At 42.3% G+C, this 23,253-nt stretch overlaps 1 protein-coding gene across 1 annotated transcript in view; it reads left to right on the top strand.

Moving 5' to 3' along the window:
- The window catches only part of TULP4 (TUB like protein 4), a 190,176-nt gene that overhangs the window by 75,269 nt on the left and 91,654 nt on the right, over positions 1-23,253 (top strand). The window lies entirely within an intron of this gene.

Consider the following 23,253-nt stretch of genomic DNA (forward strand, 5'->3'; position numbering starts at 1 on the left):
CAGGATGTTAAAAGTGGGGAAGAACGCTGGAATAGTAATGTTCTTCTACTTATTTAGCAGACTCTGTTCTTGCCTTAGGAGTTTCCGCACTGTAAATGTGGAAAGAAGTGTACCATTGATACTCAAAGCAGTAAAAAGAAGAATTAAATGAAAAGGTGGAGACTCTTTGGAGTGAATTAATTTGACGTGTTTGAGGGCATTTGGAATATTTTAAGTTAAAACCTGCAGTTCTAAACTGATGTGTGGCATATTGTTCGTTCTATTTCAACTAATATGAGCTGCCATGTTCTTTTGTATTGTTCATAGGGCACACATTCTTTTTTGCTTCCTTTCTGCTGCTCTACATAGGAAAGTTCCTAAGACTTGTTTCATTGAAGAAGTAACTTTTATTATTGCATTTCGGGTCAGAGTGCTGATGATTGGTTTTCAGCACTTCAGACATCAAAATAAAATAAATGACAGTGTACAAACCACAGGTGGATCAAACCTCAGTTATGATGTCTGAATGTGCATGGTCCAACAAACCCAGGCTTATTGGTTGTGCCAACCTGGGTTCATACTTGATTTGTTACTTCAGTTGTATTAATTCTGCTTTGTTGTAATGCCTGAGCCACAGTTTCTTGAGTAGTACCATGCCTTGTGACCACAGAGAAGGCAACATAAAGAGGATATCCTTCTTGCAGGAAGGCAGTAGAGGAGAAGCGGACAAAGTGAGCTTATTCACAAACCAGGATTTGTTTCTTATATCAGGTATACTCATAGCTACAGGGTTTTTTTTAAGTGTTTGAATCATCTGAGAGACTAGGAGATTTTAGTTTTACAAAGCAAAGTTTGAATCATCTGGGAGACTAGGAGATTTTAGTTTTACAAAGCAAAGTTCAGAATACAAGATACTTCAGAATAGGCGACTAAAATATTTTTTAGTGTAGATTTCATTATAATGATTTAAGTTCCTCAGATAGCTTGTGACATTTACAGCCAAACATTTTAGACCCTTCCTTTTGTGCTGTTTCTACCACAGATCGCATTTATTGTTGTAAAGTATTAAACTAGCAGCCTTGCAAATATGTTCACTAAAATATTTATTAGATCTCACATACCACATATTAGTCATTTGTGTCATATAGATAGCCTAAATGAAAACATAAATCCATTTTTTCCATTGTACAAAAAGTGTTAATTACTGGTTGTCCAGAGTAATTCTTGCTAACTAGACGAATAACTGTTTAAAGTCTGCCCAAACTGTCTTCAAAATTCTCAAAGGAGTTTTTTTTTAAATTGTAATGGTAGAGTATATTTATACATCAGCCTGATAAGCTTTGCTTTTTGCTAGTTAAGGATTCCTCTTGGTGCTTCCTTTAAGGAAGTAGAGTTTGTTCTTTACTGGCTTACCCTTTTGTTTTAGCAGTGATACATGTTTCATTATAAAAATCATACTCGTAGATAAACCATGCGAAATAGGATTTTGTTGAGGCACATTTACTTAATTAAAAAGGGACCATGTGTCTGGGTTGGAGTCCATAGTAATATATTCATAGGGTAAATTTTTGTGATTGATTATAATTGCAGGAAAATGTGGGCATGGGGTCCCTCTTAGAATAGGTTTGTGAAATGCAGGAGAAAATTAAATGCCACTGTTTCTTGCCAGCATAGTGCAATTACAATGGGGAGCAGTGCTATTAAAACCTACTTGTAGAAACCTGTCTCAGTCCAATTGTACATTTGTTTCTCGGTAAGCATTGCCAGGGGAGGAGAGCCTCTGATAACACATTACTGACAATGCCTGGAACAGTGGCTGATCCTTTCTATTCTTAAATGACTCATAGAGCCATAAACAATTGAATATGACAACCTCCACAGTACAGCTGCGGCTGTATTTCCCCTCTCCTCAATTCTGTTGCAAGATAGTTAGATTTAAATAATGGTAAGCATCTGAAACTGGGAAATGGCTTATTTTTACTATTGACCCCAAATCTTTTTATTTCTTTCTTAGTTTTTACAAAACCTAAATTCACTTATACAAATACAAAAGTAGATGATGAAACACACTCTTCTGTTGTATTTTGGTGGATAATATTTTTTCCTTAGGCTGAGCTATGCTAACGCTACCAGAGATAAAAGATTTTATGAACTTGATTTTTAAAGTATAGAAGAAAAATGGTCATAAACTTGGTTTTGCGCTAGTGCTGGATTAGAGCAGGATAGAAGGTTAGAGTTGACTGCAAGAAACTTGGCATCAAATCCCAGTTCATCCTTTAATTCAGTGGATGGCCATATTTGAGTTATTATCTCTCAACTTCCAGCCCTATTTAAAAATGGGAAATGATGCATAAAGCAGTGGCTAGAAAGAGCTGAGGGTAGTAATAAACTTAGTATAGTAAGATGCCATATAAATGACAAATGATAGGTTTTTAAATAGGAAGGTATAATTTTTTGTAGCTAAATCTAGACCCACTCTTTTTCAACTTGATTTTTTTTACACTGTGCCTTCTGTAATTCTGTTAAAGGCTGAGTTCACATTACATTAGGTTTGGAGAGGGAAAGCAATGGGAAGTCTAGAGAAAAAGGTAGAGAATTCTAGTGAATGGAATGGAGGTTGTTTCAAGAAAACAGAAGTAAACACATTGAAAGAGTATTGTTTGAATCTAGAATGTAGGACAAAAAACACAAAAGTGTGGGCTTGCAAACTATTTATTTTGGTTGCTTTGTGAGTATGTGTATGTTCATTTTCATTTAGTCAAAGTGCAACTGCTGGGGAACACTGTGAAGGCAAAAAGAGGAGGTGGAAATGAAGACCATATTCAGGGGAACTGCACTGCTGTATTTTTATTATTTATTTGAAAGTCTCCTGGCTCCATCCTCAAAGTCTCCCAGCTTCACCCTGCAAGTTGCAGATATTTTCTATGTTGGACCTGGCAACCCTACCACAAGATCACAGAGCCACATTTCTCTAGCCTTCCCATCCTGGGATGATTCCTTAAGTACTCTTTCCTACCTCTTTAGTCCTTCGATCTCACTGGGGCAGTTTACTCACAGGTGTTGCTGGGTTACAGCAATATAACAACCTGCTGTATTTCAACCAACTTCTTCAAACTGACACAGGAAAATGATAATAATGTGCAAAGCAAATCTAGGGGGTGGAGTTTTCCTCTGTCCCACAATCAGGTTCTAGTTTACTGTCCCTTTTACCATGCAAACAACTTCTGAAAGGAATGCAAAACAGAGGGACTGGGCTCTCTCTGTCTTCCTCTCTAACATGCTCACCGGGAAGAGTCACATGGCCCTGCCTGCTTGCCCCCCCCCCCCCCCGCTTTAATCTTGCTGAGATTTAAAGGCACACAAACACCTTCCAAAACACAAGCAGTTTGCAAGTTTCTAAACCTGCTGAGATGGAAAGGCACATCATGACTGTTGGGGCAAGGCTTCTCTCCTCCAACCAGCTGGCTGGTGGTGGGGAGCAGCCTGCAAAACTGGGACCTGGGGGCTGGCAAGCCTATCTTGTGGCCAAAGCCATGTGAAAATTTCATATTTAATCATATAAGAATGGGTGCTATTTTTGTTAATTTATGCATCTGCATCCAGGAGAATTTTTCATATTTTCCTAAAATCCAGTCTGTCAGACTAAAATGTAGTGTGAAGATAGACTAAATCCATGGGGAAGAAAAATGCCTATGTGGAAGATATATAATAATAATAATAATAATAAATTTTTATTTCTATCCCGCCCTCCCCACCTCAGCAGGCTCAGGGCGGCTAACAACATTTTATAAAAACATACAATAATAATAATAAAACCTTTAAATTTAACAATATAAAACATCAACAATAAACTTAATAACATTAAAACCAGTTCAATAAATAGAGTTATTCTGCGGTATAGTTCTTCAACCGCGTTGGCGGCTCCTTAATTTCTGATCTTCCTAACAGTCCGGGTGTGCAAATTTGAAGAGGACGGTCTTGCAGGCCCTGCGGAACTGCTCAAGGTTCCGCAGGGCCCGCACCTCCTCGGGGAGTCGGTTCCACAGAGTAGGAGCCGCAACCGAGAATGCCCGTGCTCTGGTGCTCTGATATTTTATCTCCTTCGGCCCGGGGATGGTCATTAAATGTTTTGTGAATTGAAACAAAATTGTTAGTTTGCTCAGCGAAACAGAACTACTCATTTGCTTTTAATGTCTTTTCAACTATTAAAATTGATCTTCAGCAGCAACTCTACACAACCTGCTATTTTGTTCAGTGATGAATAATGAAGGTCTGGAGAGTGCTAATGAGACCTTTTGACTGAGGAGATGTAGTTGCTAACATTTGTATTTAAATAAGAGGTCAGGGCTGACCATCTTATATCTTTGAAAAACCTAAATAATAAATTGACATATAATCCCATAAGTGAAGAAATAGGCTTTATGACCACAATTGAGAGTTAAAGATACCTAGAGAAGATGCTACCTTGACAACAGTGACTTGTATGAAGATTAAATCAAATGGCTTTAATGGATAAGAGTCCAATTAAACAGTAGAACCTATTTGCAATGCTTCAAAATATTTGCCTGTATGGCATAGCTGGATTGCTGTAGGAGAGGCAGAAAACAAAATATATGAAAAATACTCGTCTCTGTAGCAATAGCAAATGAACTTTGGCCTCATCTCTCAGCTTCTCTGGGACTTGTAAGAGTGTTAGTAAGATTTAGTTTGTTTTTATGTGTTTCTTTTCCAATACCTCACAACAGGCAACTAATGATAATAAATAAATAATTTTCCCTTTTGTATCATTTGAGTGAAAGCCAGGTTTTCTCTAGAGTCCTTTAATATAAATGCAGTGTTCAAGAAACCTTGTGTCACGTTCTCAGGGTGCAGGCAGGCAGGAGTCCAAAGCCAGTCCAAGGTCAAAGTCCAGGAAGTCAAGCAGGAGCCAAGTCAGCAATGCAGAATCACAAACCGGAATCAGAAGTCAATGTCCACAAGCCAAAAGGTCAGGGTGCCAAGGAAATCAAGCAGGTCAGGAATCAGGAAGGAGCATGGATGCAAGCCAGAGAATAGACTTGTTGCTTCCACAAGGTTACTGGGTCCTGGATGGGAGCTATATGGGAGTCTCAATCAGCCTGCTCCCTGGATGGCAGTGACTCTGCTAGAACTCAGGGCTGAGAGATCTGAAGCCTCGGCGTGCCTCATGTCTTCGCTCTGAAAGTTCTTTCCGGAGCCTGCTTTGAACTCTTGAGATGGGAGGAGGAGAACTCGGAGGAGATTGATCGTCAACAGCTGACACTGGTGCCTGGAGAGTGATTGATGGGCCAGCTGCTGTTTGTTCAGCTGAGGAACTGGCTGGCAACTCTTCCAGATCTGTTAACCCTTCCAGCTCCTCCTCGTCAGGGCTCATGACACCTTGCTTCACAAGGAGAAGACTGTGTCTTTTCAGTTTTCTGTCTCAAATGGGAAATCCATGTTACCTCTTTTTCCTGCAGATATGAAAAGTATATTTTTCTGCAGAAAATAGGTAATAGCTGTGAATGTGTTTTATATTTATCTATGTAACCTGTATACCTTCTTACATCTATATGTTTATCCTAGTTTTTGACTAGTTTTGAATGAAGATATAAGATTTTGTTATGACATGCATGGCCATCTTTATTGTTCTGTCTTAAAATTTAAGAGAAATACTGAATTATTATTTTTAAAAATGCCCTGCATATTTATCAAAACATTTTGTTCTGCCTTTTCTTGCTGTAAATGGCAACACAAGGCTGCTTACAAAGCCAGTAACTTAGGCGTGTCAGTCCCCAGGTCCCAGCGGGGGATCCATCAGTTTTGCAGGCTCCATTCCCGCCACAACAGCCACCCTGTGCCTTTTCACCTCAGAAGGCTTAGAAGAAGCTTGGAAATTTGGAAGGTTTATATGCCTTTAGATCTTAATAGGAGCAGGGCAAGCTGACAGAGCCACATGGCTAGTCCTGCTGAGTCTATGAAACTGTGAGAAAGGCCCAGCCCCTTCATTAGTTTTATATTCCTTTCAGAAGTAAAAAGCTAGAACCTTTTGTTTCCTGTGCTAGTCTGAAGAAGTTGGTGGAAATACAGCAGATGGCTACATTCAGCAACTCCTGTGAGTAAATTGTCCAGTGAGATCACAAAAATATGTGTTTGCAAACTGCAACTTTTTTGGCTGCTTTGTGAGAGTGTGTGTTCACTTTCATTTAGTGAAAGTACAACCAGCTGCTCTGAAACAAGGAAATGAAGACTGTATTCTGGAGAACTGCACAGCTGTATTTTTATTTGTTTGTTTTAGGGAATGGGAAAATCTCCTGACTCCACGCCCAAAGTCCCCAGATATTTTCTGAGTTGGACCTGGTACACCAACAGCAACAAGATGTTAACATTTTAAAATCATCAAATTTAAGCTTCTGCAACACTCATGTCCCTCACAAATATAATACCCATAAAAACCCTGCTGAAAAAACAGCCTTAAATGGCTACAGAATTAGATGTGTATGTTAGATAGCAAAACATATTTACTGAATTGTTCTCCCCCCCAAGTGATGAGAGTATAAATGTGCTGTGCAAGGGAGCATAGCAGACTTTTCTTTAGTGAAAATGGGAGCTGATACGCTGGTTAACTATTTTCAGAAGTCATAGTAATGTTGCTACTGCTGTCTTAGAATAATGTTATTTATCACACTGAAACAAAAAGACCACACGCATACTCATCTCAGCAAAAAGATTATATGTGAATCTCTCTTGCAGTATAAGATTCCTAGATCCTAGATGCGGCAACACCTTATGCTACTCATTGTGTAAAATTTGCCCAACTTCACCATGTGCAGATCTCATCAAAAATGCAAAAAATAATTCATGAGTCTTCTGTATATTTACTGTCCCCATTCAGTTCACAGTGCCTATCTAGTGTATGTAATATCTGAAGCCACCAAACAGTGCTGTATAATCAACTTAATTTGCACTTAAATAATACCTGGACTGCACCATCGGATTGCTGCTGGAAGCTCATGTGATTAAATACAGCTTCACAGCAAAACCCCTATGCATAGAAAGAGACTGAGTTTCAAATTTAGCCTTCTCCCAGATATCTTTTTTATTTAAAATATTTTTACCTTGCTTTTCTCTCTTTAAAAAAAGCAGGTAATTTATATTTTAAAAATGCTTTTATGTGTGAGGTGTGTTTTTAAAATAATGGCATTTAATCATGTGGACCCCACATGTGCTCAGAGGTGGTTGAACTCACTTAGAAGGAAAAGCCGTGGAGCCTTCACAGTTCAGTGTTCTAATTTTGCCTCAGGGCAACTGAAAACAATACAAATAAGAACAATACAAACTCTAGATTTAGTGTATGTAATTTTGTAGCTTTACCTTTAAACATTATATTTGTGCAATTATTTATTTGATTTGTTGTTCTAACTTGATTGAAAGAAAAGGGCACACCCTTTTAAAAAGTTATTTCATTCTCCAGGTTTCAGCCTGCCTTTGAAAACAGATGCTGAGGTTAAGTCAGTGTTTTAAAATGCTCTGCTTTTAATTGATAGCTGCCTTGGTGGTCCTGCTTGGGCCAAAAGGCAGGTTGTAGAAATTCTGGCTCAAATTAAGCCCTTGAAGAGGATCTATTATTTCTTTGGCCTCACTTGCATATATAAAACTAGAAACTCTTGGGGATGTTAGGAAAATAATAACAATAAGGCTTTGGTTTTCTTCCCAGATGTTACAAAACTGCATAATAATGTCTTAATATTCTCACAGTTTCTGTGTTTCCTTTTGTAATAGTGTTTCCTGTCATAGATAGCCTTTACAATGCTGTTCTTAAGGCTGTAAAACCAGCATATTTTCTGTGTTTTGTAAGATTATTAAGAACTACGCTAGAGATTGGATAGTGAGTTTGGGAGTGGGGTAAGAAGAGCCTAGATCTGTTTTGTAATAATAATAATAATAATAATAATAATAATAATAATAATAATAATAATAATAATAATAATAATAATAATAATAATAATTTTATTTATATCCCGCCCTCCCCACCTCGGCAGGCTCAGGGCGGCTAACAACATTTTATAAAAACATACAGTAGTTAAAAGCCTTTAAATTTAACAATATAAAACAGTAAACACTAACTTAACAACATTAAAACCAATCCAATGAGTACGGTTATTCAGCGGTATAGGTCTTCAAACCGCATTGGCGGATCCTTAATTGCCGATCTTCTTAGCAGTCCAGATGTGCAAGCTTAAAAAGGGCGGTCTTGCAGGCCCTGCGGAACTGATCAAGGTTCCGCAGGGCCCGCACCTCCTCGGGGAGTCGGTTCCATAGGGTGGGGGCCGCGATTGAGAATGCCCGTGCCCTACTATTCTGGTATTTAATCTCCTTCGGCCCAGGGATGGTCATTAGATTTTTCCCAACTGACCTCAGTGCTCTCTGGGGTTCATATGGGGAAAGACGGTCCCTCAGGTAGGCAGGTCCTCGGCCATATAAGGCTTTAAAGGTAATGACCAACACTTTGTACTGGACCCGGTATATGATCGGCAGCCAGTGCAGTTCACATAGCCCCGGCCGTATATGTTCCCGTTTTGGGAGTCCCAACAACAGCCTGGCCGCTGCGTTCTGCACTAGCTGCAGTCTCCGAGTCCGGCACAGAGGTAGCCCCAAGTAGAGGGCATTACAGTAGTCTAATCTTGAGGTGACCGTTGCGTGGATCACTGTTGCAAGGTCCCGGCGCTCAAGGAAAGGGGCCAACTGCCTTGCCCGCTTCAGATGGAAGAATGCTGACTTGGCAGTGGCTGCTATCTGGGCCTCCATCGATAGTGAAGGCTCCAGTAAAACACCCAGGCTCTTTACCTGGTGCGCTGCTTTCAATAGCGCACCATCGAAGGCCGGGAGAGCTATTTCCCTTCCCAGAGCGCCGCGACCCACGCAAAGGACCTCTGTCTTCGCTGGGTTCAACTTCAGCCCACTCAGCCTGAGCCATGTCGCAACAGCCTGTAAGGCCCGGTTGAGATTCCCTGGTGCGGGGTCGGGCCAGCTGTCCATTAGTAGATAGAGCTGGGTGTCATCTGCATATTGATGGCAACCCAGCCCAAACCGCCGGGCAATCTGGGCAAGGGGGCGCATATAGATGTTGAACAACATCGGGGAGAGCACTGCTCCCTGGGGCACCCCACAGTCCAGTGTGCGCCTCCGGGACCGTTCACTCCCGATACCCACCCTCTGTCCCCGACCCAGGAGAAAGGAGGAAAGCCATTGCAAGGCCGACCCCTCAACCCCAATGTCGGCGAGGCAGCGCGTCAGTAGCCGATGGTCGACTGTATCAAATGCAGCCAACAGATCTAACAGCATCAGCACCGCAATGCCGCCTCGATCCAGTTGCCGTTGGAGGTCATCTACCAAGGCGACCAGCACCGTCTCCGTTCCATGGCCCGGCCGGAAGCCAGACTGACATGGGTCTAGGACATGATAAGAACATAAGAACATAAGAGAAGCCATGTTGGATCAGGCCAATGGCCCATCCAGTCCAACACTCTGTGTCACACAGTGGCAAAAAAAATTATATATACACACAGACTGTGGCTAATAGCCACTGATGGACCTGTGCTCCATATTTTTATCTAGACCCCTCTTGAAGGTGGCTATATTTGTGGCCGCCACCACCTCCTGTGGCAGTGAATTCCACATGTTAATCACCCTTTGGTTGAAGAAGTACTTCCTTTTATCCGTTTTAACCTGTCTGCTCAGCAATTTCATCGAATGCCCACGAGTTCTTGTATTGTGAGAAAGGGAGAAAGTACTTCTTTCTCTACTTTCTCCATCCCATGCATTATCTTGTAAACCTCTGTCATGTCACCCCGCAGTGGATGTTTCTCCAAGCTAAAGAGTCGCAAGCGGTTCAACCTTTCTTCATAGGGAAAGTGCTCCAGCCCTTTAATCATTCTAGTTGCCCTTCTCTGGACTTTCTCCAATGCTATAATATCCTTTTTGAGGTGCGGCGACCAGAACTGCACACAGTACTCCAAATGAGACCGCACCATCGATTTATACAGGGGCATTATGATACTGGGTGATTTATTTTCAGTTCCCTTCCTAATAATTCCCAGCATGGCGTTGGCCTTTTTTATTGCAAACGCACACTGTCTTGACATTTTCAGTGAGTTATCTACCACGACCCCAAGATCTCTCTCTTGGTCAGTCTCTGCCAGTTCACACTCCATCAACTTGGGGAAGAGAAGCCATGTTGGATCAGGCCAATGGCCCATCCAGTGCAACACTCTGTGTCACACAGTGGTCAAATACACACACACACACACACACACACACTGTGGCTAATAGTCACTGATGGACCTCTGCTCCATATTTTTATCTAACCCCCTCTTGAAGCTGGCTATGCTTGTAGCTGCCACCACCTCCTGTGGCAGTGAATTCCACATGTTAATCACCCTTTGCGTGAAGAAGTACTTCCTTTTATCTGTTTTAACCTGACTGCTCAGCAATTTCATTGAATGCCCACGAGTTCTTGTATTGTGAAAAAGGGAGAAAAGTACTTCTTTCTCTACTTTCTCCATCCCATGCATAATCTTGTAAACCTCTATCATGTCACCCTGTAGTCGACGTTTCTCCAAGCTAAAGAGCCCCAAGAGTTTTAACCTTTCTTCATAGGGAAAGTGTTCCAAACCTTTAATCATTCTAGTTGTCCTTTTCTGGACTTTTTCCAATGCTATAATATCCTTTTTAAGGTGCGGTGACCAGAATTGTACACAGTATTCCAAATGAGACTGCACCATCGATTTATACAGGGGAATTATGATACTGGCTGATTTGTTTTCAATTCCCTTCCTAAGAACTCCCAGCATGGCGTTGACCTTTTTTATTGCAATCGCACACTGTCTTGACATTTTCAGTGAGTTATCTACCACGACTCCAAGATCTCTCTCTTGGTCAGTCTCTGCCAGTTCACACCCCATCAACTTGTATTTGTAGCTGGGATTCTTGGCCCCAATGTGCATTACTTTGCACTTGGCCACATTGAACCTCATCTGCCCACTCACCCAGCCTCAACAGATCCCTTTGGAGTGCCTCACAATCCTCTCTGGCTCTCACCACCCTGAACAATTTAGTGTCATCTGCAAACTTGGCCACTTCACTGCTTACTCCCAACTCCAAATTATTTATGAGCATGGGACCCAGTACTGAGCCCTGCGGCACCCCACTGCTTACCGTCTTCCACTACGAAGACTGCCCATTTATACTCACTCTCTGCTTCCTATTAATTAGCCAGTTTTTGATCCACAAGAGGACCTGTCCTTTTACTCCATGACTTTCGAGCTTACTAAGGAGCCTTTAATGAGAAACTTTATCAGAAGCTTTCTGGAAGCCAAGGTAAACAACATCTATTGGGTCTCCTTTGTCCACATGTTTGTTCACTCCCTCAAAGAAATGTAACAGGTTAGTGAGGCAAGATCTTCCCTTACAGAACCCATGCTGAGTCTTCCTCAATAACTTGTGTTCATCAATGTGCCTACTGATTTTGTCCTTGATAATGATTTCTACCAACTTTCCCGGTATTGAAGTCAGACTGACTGGCCTGTAATTTCCCGGATCTCGTCTGGAACCCTTTTTAAAGATGGGGGTGACATTTGCTACCTTCCAGTCCTCAGGAACGGAGGCAGATTTCAATGAAAGATTACATATTTTTGTCAGGAGAGCCACAAGTTCAACTTTGAGTTCTTTCAGAACTCTTGGATGTATGCCATCCGGACCTGGTGACTTATTAGATTTTAATTCGTCTATCAGTTGTAGGACTTCCTCTCTTGTCACCTCAATCTGACTCAGGTCTTTCAACACCCCTTCCAAAATAAGTGGTTCTGGAACAGGCAAACACTGTGAAGACAGAGGAAAAAATTGCATTCAGCTTCTCAGCCATTGCCCTATCCTCCTTCAATAATCCTTTTTCCCCTTGGTCATCCAAGGGTCCCACTGTCTCCCTGGCTGGTTTCCTGCTTCTAATACATTTGAAGAAATTTTTATTGTTGGTCTTTATGTTTTTTGCAATATGCTCCTCATAGTCCTTTTTTGCCTGCCTGATCACAGTCTTGCATTTGATTTGCCACAGCCTGTGTTCCCTTTTATTAATCTCACTTGGACTAGCTTTCCACCACTTAAAGGAGTCCTTCTTACCTTTTACAGCTTCCATTACTTTGTTTGTTAACCATGCAGGCCTTTTCTTATACCTGTTTGTGCCTTTCCTAACTTGTGGTATATATTTTATCTGAGCTTCTAGGATTGTAGTTTTAAATAGCCTCCAAGCTTCCCCAAGGGTTTTGACTGTATTTAACTTTCCTTTCAATTTCCTCTTCACATGCCTCCTCATCTCAGAGAATTTACCCCTTTTAAAATTAAACATGGTTGTGCTTGTCTTTTGGGGCAACTCCCTATTTATACAAATGGTGAAATCAATAACATTATGGTTACTGCTCCCAAGTGGTGTGATCACTTTTACATCTCTCACCAAGTCTTGGGCATTACTTAGGACCAAATCCAGGATCGCCCCACCCCTGGTAGGTTTTGTGACCATCTGCTCCATAGCACAGTCATTGAGAATATCTAGAAACTCAATCTCTTTCTCTCGACCTGAACACATATTGATGCAATCAATCTCCGGGTAGTTAAAATCACCAATTAAGACACAGTGTTTACATTTAGCCGCTATCTTTAATCCTTCCATCATATTATAATCGTCCTCTATCTTTTGATTTGGTGGGTGATAACAAACTCCCATAGTTAAATTTCCTTTTGGGCCCTCTATTTCGATCCAAAGCATTTCTAGAAGGGAATCTAATTCTCTGAGTTTTAAAACTGTGCACATGAGGGATCAACAACAGAAGCTTCCACAGACACCAATAGATGCAAAAAGTGCATCATGTCACTGCTATTTCAGGCCAGAGATGCCACTCATAAATAAGCAATGGCAAGATTTTCAAATACTAGAATCCTTGCCAAAACCAGTCATGCATATTCCTCATTGTTGGATTCTGCATGGAGTTGAGCTGGAGTAATATTAGAAGGGTGGGTGGATGCTGTTAAAGAGGATGGCTGTGGGGATTAGGGCTGCCAACTCTGACTTAGCAAATTTGTGGAGATTTGAGGTTGGTGCCCGAGGAAGCTGGAGTTTGGGGAGGTGTCACACAGCAGGAGACCAGGAAAGGCCTTCTACTGGCTGCCACCACTCTGGTAAGGGTCTGTATGGGAGGGCCAAGAGCCTCTACTGGACCCCTGTATCTTCCCTATTAGCAAGTACCTTTTAACTATGACCAAAGAGATGTGAGGACCCAGGCAGTTTAACAACAAGAAGTTTATTATGAGTGCTCTAGAACAGGGTTTCCCAAACTTTTCCCCCCTGTGGCCTAGTTTTTTCCCCATGGTCCAGGCAGAGAATGCTCAGGGAGCGATACAGAGACTGCGCGCCAGCCAGGATCTTTCCCCGTCCTTCCCTGATGTTTCTGAACATCAGAGAGGATCAGAGGAGAGCTTCTGGCCGGCACGCAGTCTCAATATTGCTCCCTGAGCGTCCTCCAAGCATAGGACAATCAGGGAGCGATACAGAGACTGCACGCCAGCCAAGAGCTTTGCCTGTCCTTCTCTGATGTTTCTGAACATCAGAGAGGGACAGGGGAGGGCTTCTGGCCAGCATGCAGTCTCAGTATCACTCTCAGAGTGTCCTCCGGGCAGAGGATGATCAGGGAGCGATACTGTGCACTGGCCAGGAGCTTTTCCCGCCCTCTCTGATGTTTCTGAATATCAGAGAGGGACAGGGGAAGGCTTCTGGCCAACGTGCAGTCTCAGTATCACTCCCTGATCGTCCTCCAGATGGAGGATGATCAGGGAGCGATACTGAGACTGCATGCTGGCCTGGAACTTTCCCCGCTTTCTCTGATGTTTCCAAACATCAGAGAGGGATGGGGGAGGGCTTCTGGCCAGCACGCTGTTTAAGTATCACTCCCTGATTGTCCTCTGCCTGGAGGATGCTCAGAGAGTGCTGCAGTTGGAAGCAGCATGGGGGGGCAGGGGCTGGAGTGCAGCACTGCATGCAGCACTGAAGATGGAGAGGGGAGGGGCTGTTGGGCCACACCTGGTGACCCGGTATTGAGGCTTGCGTGGCCTGGTACCGGGTCGTGACCCTGCAAATGGGAAATGCTGCTCTAGAACAACAAGTGGGTAGTAAAACATTTAGTGCACAGTGAATATAGAAAACAGTAAAGGTCGATGTAAATAAATAAAAGCCCTGAAGTGTGTAACTACATGTTCCCTTACTATAATTCTAAATGGACTCACCCTCCTTGGTGAGGGAACCCTCTGGTTGCAGCTTGTATCCAGACTGCAGCCTCTCCAGAGAGAACACACTCTTTTATGTTTTCCTCCCAGGTTCCACCTCTCTGGCAAGTTTGCCTTCCAAAATCTCTGCCACCCAATCAGAGACAGAAGGGATCCTGGGAGATGTAGACCCACTAGCAACTCCTACAAAGGCTTCTCTGGAAGCTGTAGGCTGCACTAGACCTAGAGTTATGACAGGAGTGGTGAGAGTTTAGCAGGCATGTCATTCCATAGAGTCCACCTTCTAAAGATGCTGTTTTCTCCTGGGAAAATTATCTCTGGAGATCAGTTGTAATTTTAGGAGAACTTCAGGCCCCACTTGGAGGTTGACAACCCTAGAAGGGATTTCCAAAAGAGCCTGCTAGGCCCTTTTTATGAGGGGATGGAAGAACAACACTGGTTTGACTTTCAGGATTGGACAGAGAAGAATTAATATAGCAGAAGAACAAGCAGAAAAGATGAGACTACTCTGCAATTACTGTTAAATGAGTGATTTATATGTATTGTATCAAATTTCTGTCTCTCTGAAAATTTGTAAAATTATCAGGATTTGAGGAATTGTTTGTTTGTTTCCTGGAGCTATTGTTTATTTGTAATTTGGGCCATACTTCAATATGTGTACTCTTATTATGTCTTCATTGGGGACGTGTAGATTTATCTGTCTTCCCTTCCCTTTGCTGCCTTTTTCCTGCATTAGCCTGGGTTGGTTAGGATGTGTTCAAAACAAGGTGAAAGTGATGAAAGACATATAGTGCCATCCTGAACAGATTTATACTCTTTTAAGCCCATTTTAGTCCACAGGCTTAAAAGGGTATAACTCTGTTTAGGATGGCACTGTTAAAGATTAGAGAAGCTGGAAGTACTGAGATGAGGGAGGTGGGCAGGCCAAGAGACGGAGAGGTGTTGTTGAGTGACCAACAAGAGAGGCTCATACTGAATGGTGCTGTTAGGAATAGAATTTAGGTGGGCGAGAACACTTAGTCCTGTTATCATGATACATTTCTAGGTAGGATGTGTAGTAGTTGCATGTGATATCTGTGCAAGCATCTTCCTGTAATTCAGTTTTCAACGTTGTTAAATGTCCATAGATTTTTTAAAAATCTTGTTTTCCATTTGCAGGTTTTCTTATATGTGTGGTATTTTAGTTGTCAGTACAAATACGTACATGAGGTTGTGCACAAGCTGTGGTGATTAGTATACTTGACCATCAAATTCTTGTTGCAGACCAGTCATCCTGTCATTCTAGAGCCTTCTCTATGGTTTCCTGACCATTGTTGATAGCCATGGTGTTTTCCAGGCTCTGTGCTGTATACTTTATCGTCAGAACAACCCTATGGGGTAGGTTAGGCTAAGAGAAAATAACAGATCACCCAGTGAATGTCATGACAGTGTGGAGACTTGAACCCAAGTATCCCCAGTTATAATTGGATACTTATCACTATACCACCACACTGGCTATCATCCCCATAGTCCCCAAATGACTGAAATAGTAAAAGGGAGGAGGAGCACTGTTTATAAAAGCAGATTTCTTTCTGTTTCAGAGTAAGAATGTTAATAGTATTAATCTCATGTCTCAGAGTCTTTTAAACCAGTGCTATCTCCAGCCCTGCAGAATTTATAGAGACCCCCTATTTAATCCTTTGTCAATATTGAGGCTTCTGGGGACAGATTACCCCCCTGTGTCATAATAGGTGATGTTCACACTGAAATGAGAAGCTTAATGCTGTGATTAGAGAATGTAGAACAGGGTTCCTAAATAATTGAACTGTTAAACTGAAGAAGGAATTGAAATGTCATCAAAATCTAGAGAGACGTCTTTTTAAGAAAGTGTCTGTGTTGAAGCTACGTTCCTCAGGAGCACCCACCTTGTGAATTTCAGTTGCACTATTTCCCAGTTTTTTTGCCTCCTTGGGGTTTCTGTTACTTTAAAAGGTCCTAGCACCGCTGACCTCTATCATTACTGTATTGTTTCTAATGTGTTGTACACAGTCCTTGTAATATATTTTTGCAAACTGAAAGACGGTGTATTACTTGGTGGCTTTGATCAGCCTACTAATTACACCGTGCCCTTCAAGCAGGACATTTTCTCCAGGGGAGCTGATCTTTGACAGCTGGAGATCAGCCGTAAAAGTGGGAGATCCTCAGGCCTCACCTGGAGGCTGGCAACCCTAGGTGTATCTGTGTTTAGGATTGCACTATAAAAGACCCAACTGTCTAATCCCAATTTCAAGGCAATGCTGAGGCACCTCTGGTCAAAACCCCATTTTTTGGGGTGTGTGTGTGTCAGAACTTCAACAAGTAACATGGATTTTAATTAAGGGGTGATTACTGAATCTGCTGTCTTTTTCATATAATAAAGATAGTTGCTTTTTTCTTTCTTCCAAAAGTTCAGAGAGTAAAATAGAGAAAGAAATGGAAGGGAACATAAGAACATAAGAGAAGCCATATTGGATCAGGCTAGTGGCCCATCCAGTCCAACACTCTGTGACACACAGTCACCGAAAAACCCAAGTGCCGTCAGGAGGTCCACCAATGGGACCAGGACACTTGAAGCCCTCCCACTGTGCCCCCCCCCAAGCACCAAGAATACAAAGTATCACTGCTCCAGACAGAGAGTTCTAACAATAAGCTGTGGCTAATAGCCACTGATGGACCTCTGCTCCATATGCTTTTCCAATCCTCTCTTAAAGCTGTCTATGCTTGTAGCTGCAACCACATTCTGTGGCAGTGAATCACCCTTTGCGTGAAGAAGTACTTCCTTTTATCAGTTCTAACCCGACTGCTCAGCAATTTCATTGAATGTCCACAAGTTCTCGTATTGTGAGAAAGGGAGAAAAGTACTTCTTTCTCTACCTTCTCTATCCCATGCATAATCCTGTAAACCCATATCATGTCATCCCGCAGTCAACATTTCTCCAAGCTAAAGAGCCCCAAGCGTTTTAACCTTTCTTCATAGGGAAAGTGTTCCAACCCTTTAATCATTCTAGTTGACCTTTTCTGCACTTTTCCCAATGCTATATCTTTTTTGAGGCGTGGTGACCAGAATTGTACACAGTACTCCAAATGAGGCCACCATCCAAATGAGGCCACCATCCAAATGAGGGGGCCATTGATTTATACAGGGGCATTATGATACTGGCTGATTTGTTTTCAATTCCCTTCCTAATAATTCCCACTGAAAATGTCGAGACAGTATGCGATTGCAATAAAAAAGGCTGTTTTGAGATTTCTGCTGATATTAAGAATTGAACTTTGCATGTAACGCATGCAAGTTACTATTGATCACTGAGGCAAAGCTATTATGCTAGAGATCTGTTCAAATGGTGGTCCCGCCATTACATAAATACAGTTGATTCTTGTGGTTCCATGTGAACTTGGGTGCTTGGGCTGTGTGTTCTGGAGGAACTCCCACCAAATTAGGTTATTTTAAGCAACTTCCCCCGAAAGGAACACAAAGCTAACTACAGTTTTCTAAGTGCTGAATAAATAGGAAAGAATTTAGAAGTAGTTTTAAAATGCTAGCAAGCAGGACATATATAACACTACCGTCTGTTTTGCAAAATATATCTCCAGAGCTTTTGCAGTAGAAATCAACAACAGCTGTTGTGTACTGCAACCAGGGGGAATGATGAACTGAAGGCTACTCAGGAGACAACAAGGATACAGTCAAAAATAGAAAGAATGAGGTCAGTGTATAGTGCAGTACAAGGTAAATTAAACATAGGAGTTGACTTATTTAAGTAGATGGACAGTTTCCCCAAGACAATAAGAGTTGGAGCAGCTCAGAAGTGTGACAAATCATTGATGATGTATGAATCGGTGTGTTTCCTAAAAGAGTTTAACATGCTATGGGGGGAAGCATAATATGAAAAAATTTCATCCTTTAGGAAAAGCCAAAATTTTGACCCAGCTGATGCAAGTGGCAAGATAAATGCCTGCTGGAAACAGTCTTTGAAAAATTACTGCTTTGTTGTTATTAAAATGGATTATAAGGTATAGATTGGAACTGACTAAAGAATAACTTGGTTTATCTTCGAATTTATCTAGCAAAGTGCAGCAGGATTCAGTGCTCTTTATTGTATACATAAGGCTGCTGAATGAGATTGTCCAGAGCTTTGGGGTTGGGTGTCATCAATATATAATGCATCCAGCTCTGTATTTCTTTATCCAAGTCTCCAAATACACCTGAACTGGTGCTTTGAAGTGGTGGTCAGTTGGCTTAGGCAGAACAAGCTGAAGCAGAATCCAGACAAGACAGAGATAATGCTGGTTGGAAAGGCTAATATACTTTTGATATTGACTTTTTCAGAACAGGTTAAGAGCTTGACAGTGCTCAGGGACCCTGCATTGCTGTTTGAAAAGCAAGTTGATATGGTGGCCAGGAGCACCTTCTATCAGTTGCACCTGATTCGCCAGCTGTCTCATTACCTAGACTCATTGGATCTGGCTATACTGATTCATGTTTCTGTAACTTCATGGTTGAATTACGGCAACATGCTTGACATAGGGCTACTCTGGAAGACAACCTGGAACCAAAACAGGTCCAGAATGCAGCAGCCTGACTGCTGTCAGGGGCCAGGAATGGGAAACATATTTTGCCTGTTTAGAAACAGCTACATTGGCTGCCAGTCTATGCCTGAGTTCAGTTCAAGGTGCTGATTATTAGCTCCTTTAAAACCTTGCACAATCTGGGATCTACGTATATGAACAACCATCTCCTTCCATGTGCCTCAGTACACCAACTATGGTTATCAGGCAGCCATCTGTTGGTGATCCTGTCACTTCAGGTGGATTGTCTGGCATTGACTAGAGCCCAGGGCTTTTCCATTGTGGCTCCAGCTCTGTGGAATGGAGTTCTTGTATAGATGAGAGCAGCCCCTGCTTAACGATCTTCAGGAGGCACTGCAAGGCCTGCCTGTTTGCCAAGGCTTTTGAGGATGTCTGAATTGGCAAGCATCTTTCAATGAGAGGAGGGGAAAAGTGGGGGCGGGGGAAGAGTTATTTTATTTTTTGTTTTAATCTGAAAATTGTTGTTGCAAGTTGTTTGAACAGTGAGGAAAGCTGGAATATCAATGTTATAATGCGTAAATAAAATTGTGTCCATGTTGTGCTATCTAAAGTGCTGCCATGGTATAGTACTATTTTTTTTCTGGGGATAACACACTCCTTTAAAGCCAGTAGTGACAGCTGCAAGGTTTGAAGGATGGTATGCCAATGGGAAATGGAAGCTGATGGTGGCAGACCATGGAACCTCTCTGACATCTGAATTATCAGACATTCTCAACACATTTTCAAGCCAAGGTACATAACTATTGGAGCTAAAAACCTACTTTTTACGATAAATGAAAACTGAAGTCCTCAGTAACTCTTTTAAGCTTACACAGAATCACAATATATTCATTCTCCTAGCTGTCTGCTCTGTGTGCTGTTTTGGCAATGCATATTTTAAGGACTGGACTTCTAGATGCAGATTCTTGCAATATAAGTGTGAAAGGATGCAGTGTGAATTAACTTATACATTACATAAAGGATGTTGCCACCTTAATAGAGAATATTTCTGTAAAATACAGTTAATAATTCTGTCAAGGAGTGTGTATGCAGTAATTAAATCTCAGAATTAAATCTCTTTCATCTGTTACATCTCTCACATCTGTTTTGCCCATGTTACAAAGTGTTACATTCTATTTTGCCATTTCCAGGACAGCCGGATAGGCAGTGACCTTTTGTAAAAAAAATCAAATATACAAACACCTTTATGTAAGAACATAAGAGGAATCCTGCCCGTTTCAGACCAGTGATCCATCTAGTCCAGCATCTTGTCTCACACTGTGGCCAACCAGTTCCTCTGGAGGGCCAGCAATAAGTCATAGAGTCCAAGACCTTGTCTCTTGGCACTGGGATTCAGAGCTTGACTGCCTCTGATGTGGAGGTTCCCCTCAGTCACCATGGCTAACAGCCACTGAAAGACTTCTCCTCCATGATTCTTTTTAATCCCCTTTTAAAGCTGTCTGTTCCTATGGCCATCACAACATCCTCTGGCAGTAAATTCCACATTTTAAACACTTGCTATATAAAGAAGTATTGCATTTTGTGTGTCCTGAATCTACTGCTCATAAGCTTCATTGGATGCCCTCAAGTTCTAGTATTTTGGGTGAGGGAATAAAATATCTCTTTGTCAACTCTGTCAATTCCATGCCTTATTTTACACACCTCTATCATGCCCCCTCTTAGTAATCTCTTATCAAAACTGAAAAATCCCAAACTCTTTTGCCTTTCCTCATAGGGAAGATGCTCCTAATCATCTTGGTTGCCTCTTCAGTACTTTTTTCAGCTCTGTGATGTCTTGTTTGAGATACGGTGACCAGTAAAATCACTATTTCCCTACCTCCATTGCCTGCTGCCAATGGACTTTTTTTGTTAGTTAACTTTGACTGCTAAAGAACATTGTTTTTTTTCCTGTTGGAGAAAATAATTACTTTTGGGTGCTGCTTGTTTCCATCAAGATCTTCCACAAAAGTCCTACAGACAGAGCCGGTGCATGGGAGTCGGTGAACTAGGCGACGGCCTGGGACGCCAGCTCCCACAGGGGTGCGGCCAGGGGGTAGGCACCCCCTCCCCACTCATACTGTCCCTGAGCCTTTTTTGGCTCTGAGGGGTTGGAGGAGCTCCCTGGATCCCTCAGAGCCGAGAAAGAATGTGGCTTCTGCTGCCCAGCACACTCCAAACTCAGAGCACGCTGGGCAGGGGAAGGCACGAGTGCGCTTTCTGGTCTTTCAGGGATTGGAGGAGTGCCCCTGATCCCTGAAAGCGCAGAAAGAACCAGCCTCTGCCCAGCGTGCTACGAACTCAAAGCACGCTGAGCAGGGGAATGCACGAGTGTTCTTTCTGGGCTTTCAGGGATCGGGAGAGTGCCCCCGATCCCTGAAAGCCCAGGAAGAACACGGCTTTCCCTGCCCAGCATGCTCTGAACTCAGAGCACGCTGGGCAGGGGAAGGCACCTAGCAGCCCTGTCTCACTTTATAGTGAGCTCAGCAGGGGCTGCGGGGGCGGGGCATTGTTTCTTCGCTTGGAGCAATGACCTCGCAGCCCCTGCTCAGCTCGTTATAAAGTGGGACAGGGCTGCTGGGCATGCTGCGCGCCAGCACGATGTCACTTCTGGGTGATGTCATCACAGCACATGTTTTGTGTGTGCAATTAGTATTGGGAGGGGCGCTAACGGAGGGTTCTGTCTCAGGTGGCAGAAACCCTAGCACCGGGCCTGCCTGCAGGTGTTAATGTCTTAATTCATTTTATTAAAATTCTTACTCTTTCCCAAGCTGTAAAGGTCTAGTATTTTATTTATGTAAACAATTTATCTTCTGCCTTTCTCCATCTAGATCTAAGGTAGCTTACAAAAATTCAGCTCATTAAATTACTTAAATTTCCACATGAATAATAAATAACAAAGGCAAAGGTCCATCAGTGGCTATTAGCCACAAGGTATAGATTGAACTCTGTCTGGGGCAGTGATGCTGTGTATTCTTGGTACTTGGGGGGGGGCGGGAAACGTGGGAGGATTTCTAGTGTCCTGGCTCCACTGATGGACCTCCTGATGGCATCTGGGTATTTGTGGGGTTTTTTGCCACTGTTTGACACACAGTGTTGGACTGGATGGGCCACTGGCAGATCCAACATGGCTTCTCTTATGTTCTTATGACATACTTCCATAAAAACCTAACCCCGAGTACAAAATGTTCTCCTTTGTATAGCTTCTGGAGCTAAACCAAATGTGAAGACTTGCTTACATATTCTGTAAAACTGTTATCAGCACTGGCATAATATCTGTAGCATGGTAGTACTAATCAACAAATAGGCAACCACATTTTGTTTAGGTGCAGTTTCTAGATTGTTTTCAAGGGCAGCATTGCAGAAAATGCGTTAGAGTAGTTTAGCCTTGAGTTTATTGTACCATGGATCAACAACTTTTTTCTCCCCTCAGCCACTTTATCACAGCAATCAAAACACTGATTTACAAAAGAGAGATGACTGCTTCATGGAGCTTAAATAAAGAAATGTATAGTTGGGTTTCATCATATCAATGACACTCAACTCCGCAACCAGACAGCAGAGTACATACATGCATGCACCGGCTATAGAACTCTTCTGCTTTTTCTCTCGCAGAGCTAAGACAGGTCAGCTTAAGCTGATCTTTTCCTAGATTTAGATGAACCTGTTTTGGATTTAGCAATAGGAATACATGGGATTCGTTCCCCCTTTGTACTAGGCAAAGGAGGACTTGGAAAAATCAGTGGTTATTTAGATTGTTAATAACTGCTTCTGTTGACCAGAATTCACCCCAGGAACACTGGAGTGCTTTATGAGGGACTGTCCTTGAAGACTCCCTGGAAGCTACAGTTGGTACAGAATACTGTGTCCAGAGTGTTGACTGGAGTGGGTCTTATCACTCCAATCTTGTTCCACCTATGCTTGCTTCCAGTTTGCTTTTGGGCCCAAATCAAGGTGTGGGTCTTGACCTACAAAGCCCTATGTGGTTTGGGACCAGCATACCCTAAGGATCTCCTTAGCCATATGAACCTGCCCTCTCATGTTGGTTATCCTCATAAGCCTTGCTTTGGTTGCCTCTGCCATCTGATGCTAGAAAGGTGGTGACCCAAGAAAGGAGCTTCCCCGTTGTGGCACCAAAACTTTGGAACATTCATCTGTTTCCCTCTGTTGGTGTGAAGTGAAGACCTTTTTCTTTCATCTGGCATACCCCCTATGATGGTATTGGCCCTCCTTCTAATGCTGTGTATTTATTTGTTTTTAATTGAATTTTATAATTTTAACTGTATTTTTAATTATTTAAATGTTTTATGTTCACTTCCTTGTTGACTCTGATTGGGTGGAAAGGCTGCATAAAACTGTTTT

This window comes from Heteronotia binoei, chromosome 1 (assembly GCF_032191835.1).
Source record: "Heteronotia binoei isolate CCM8104 ecotype False Entrance Well chromosome 1, APGP_CSIRO_Hbin_v1, whole genome shotgun sequence".
NCBI lineage: Eukaryota > Metazoa > Chordata > Lepidosauria > Squamata > Gekkonidae > Heteronotia > Heteronotia binoei.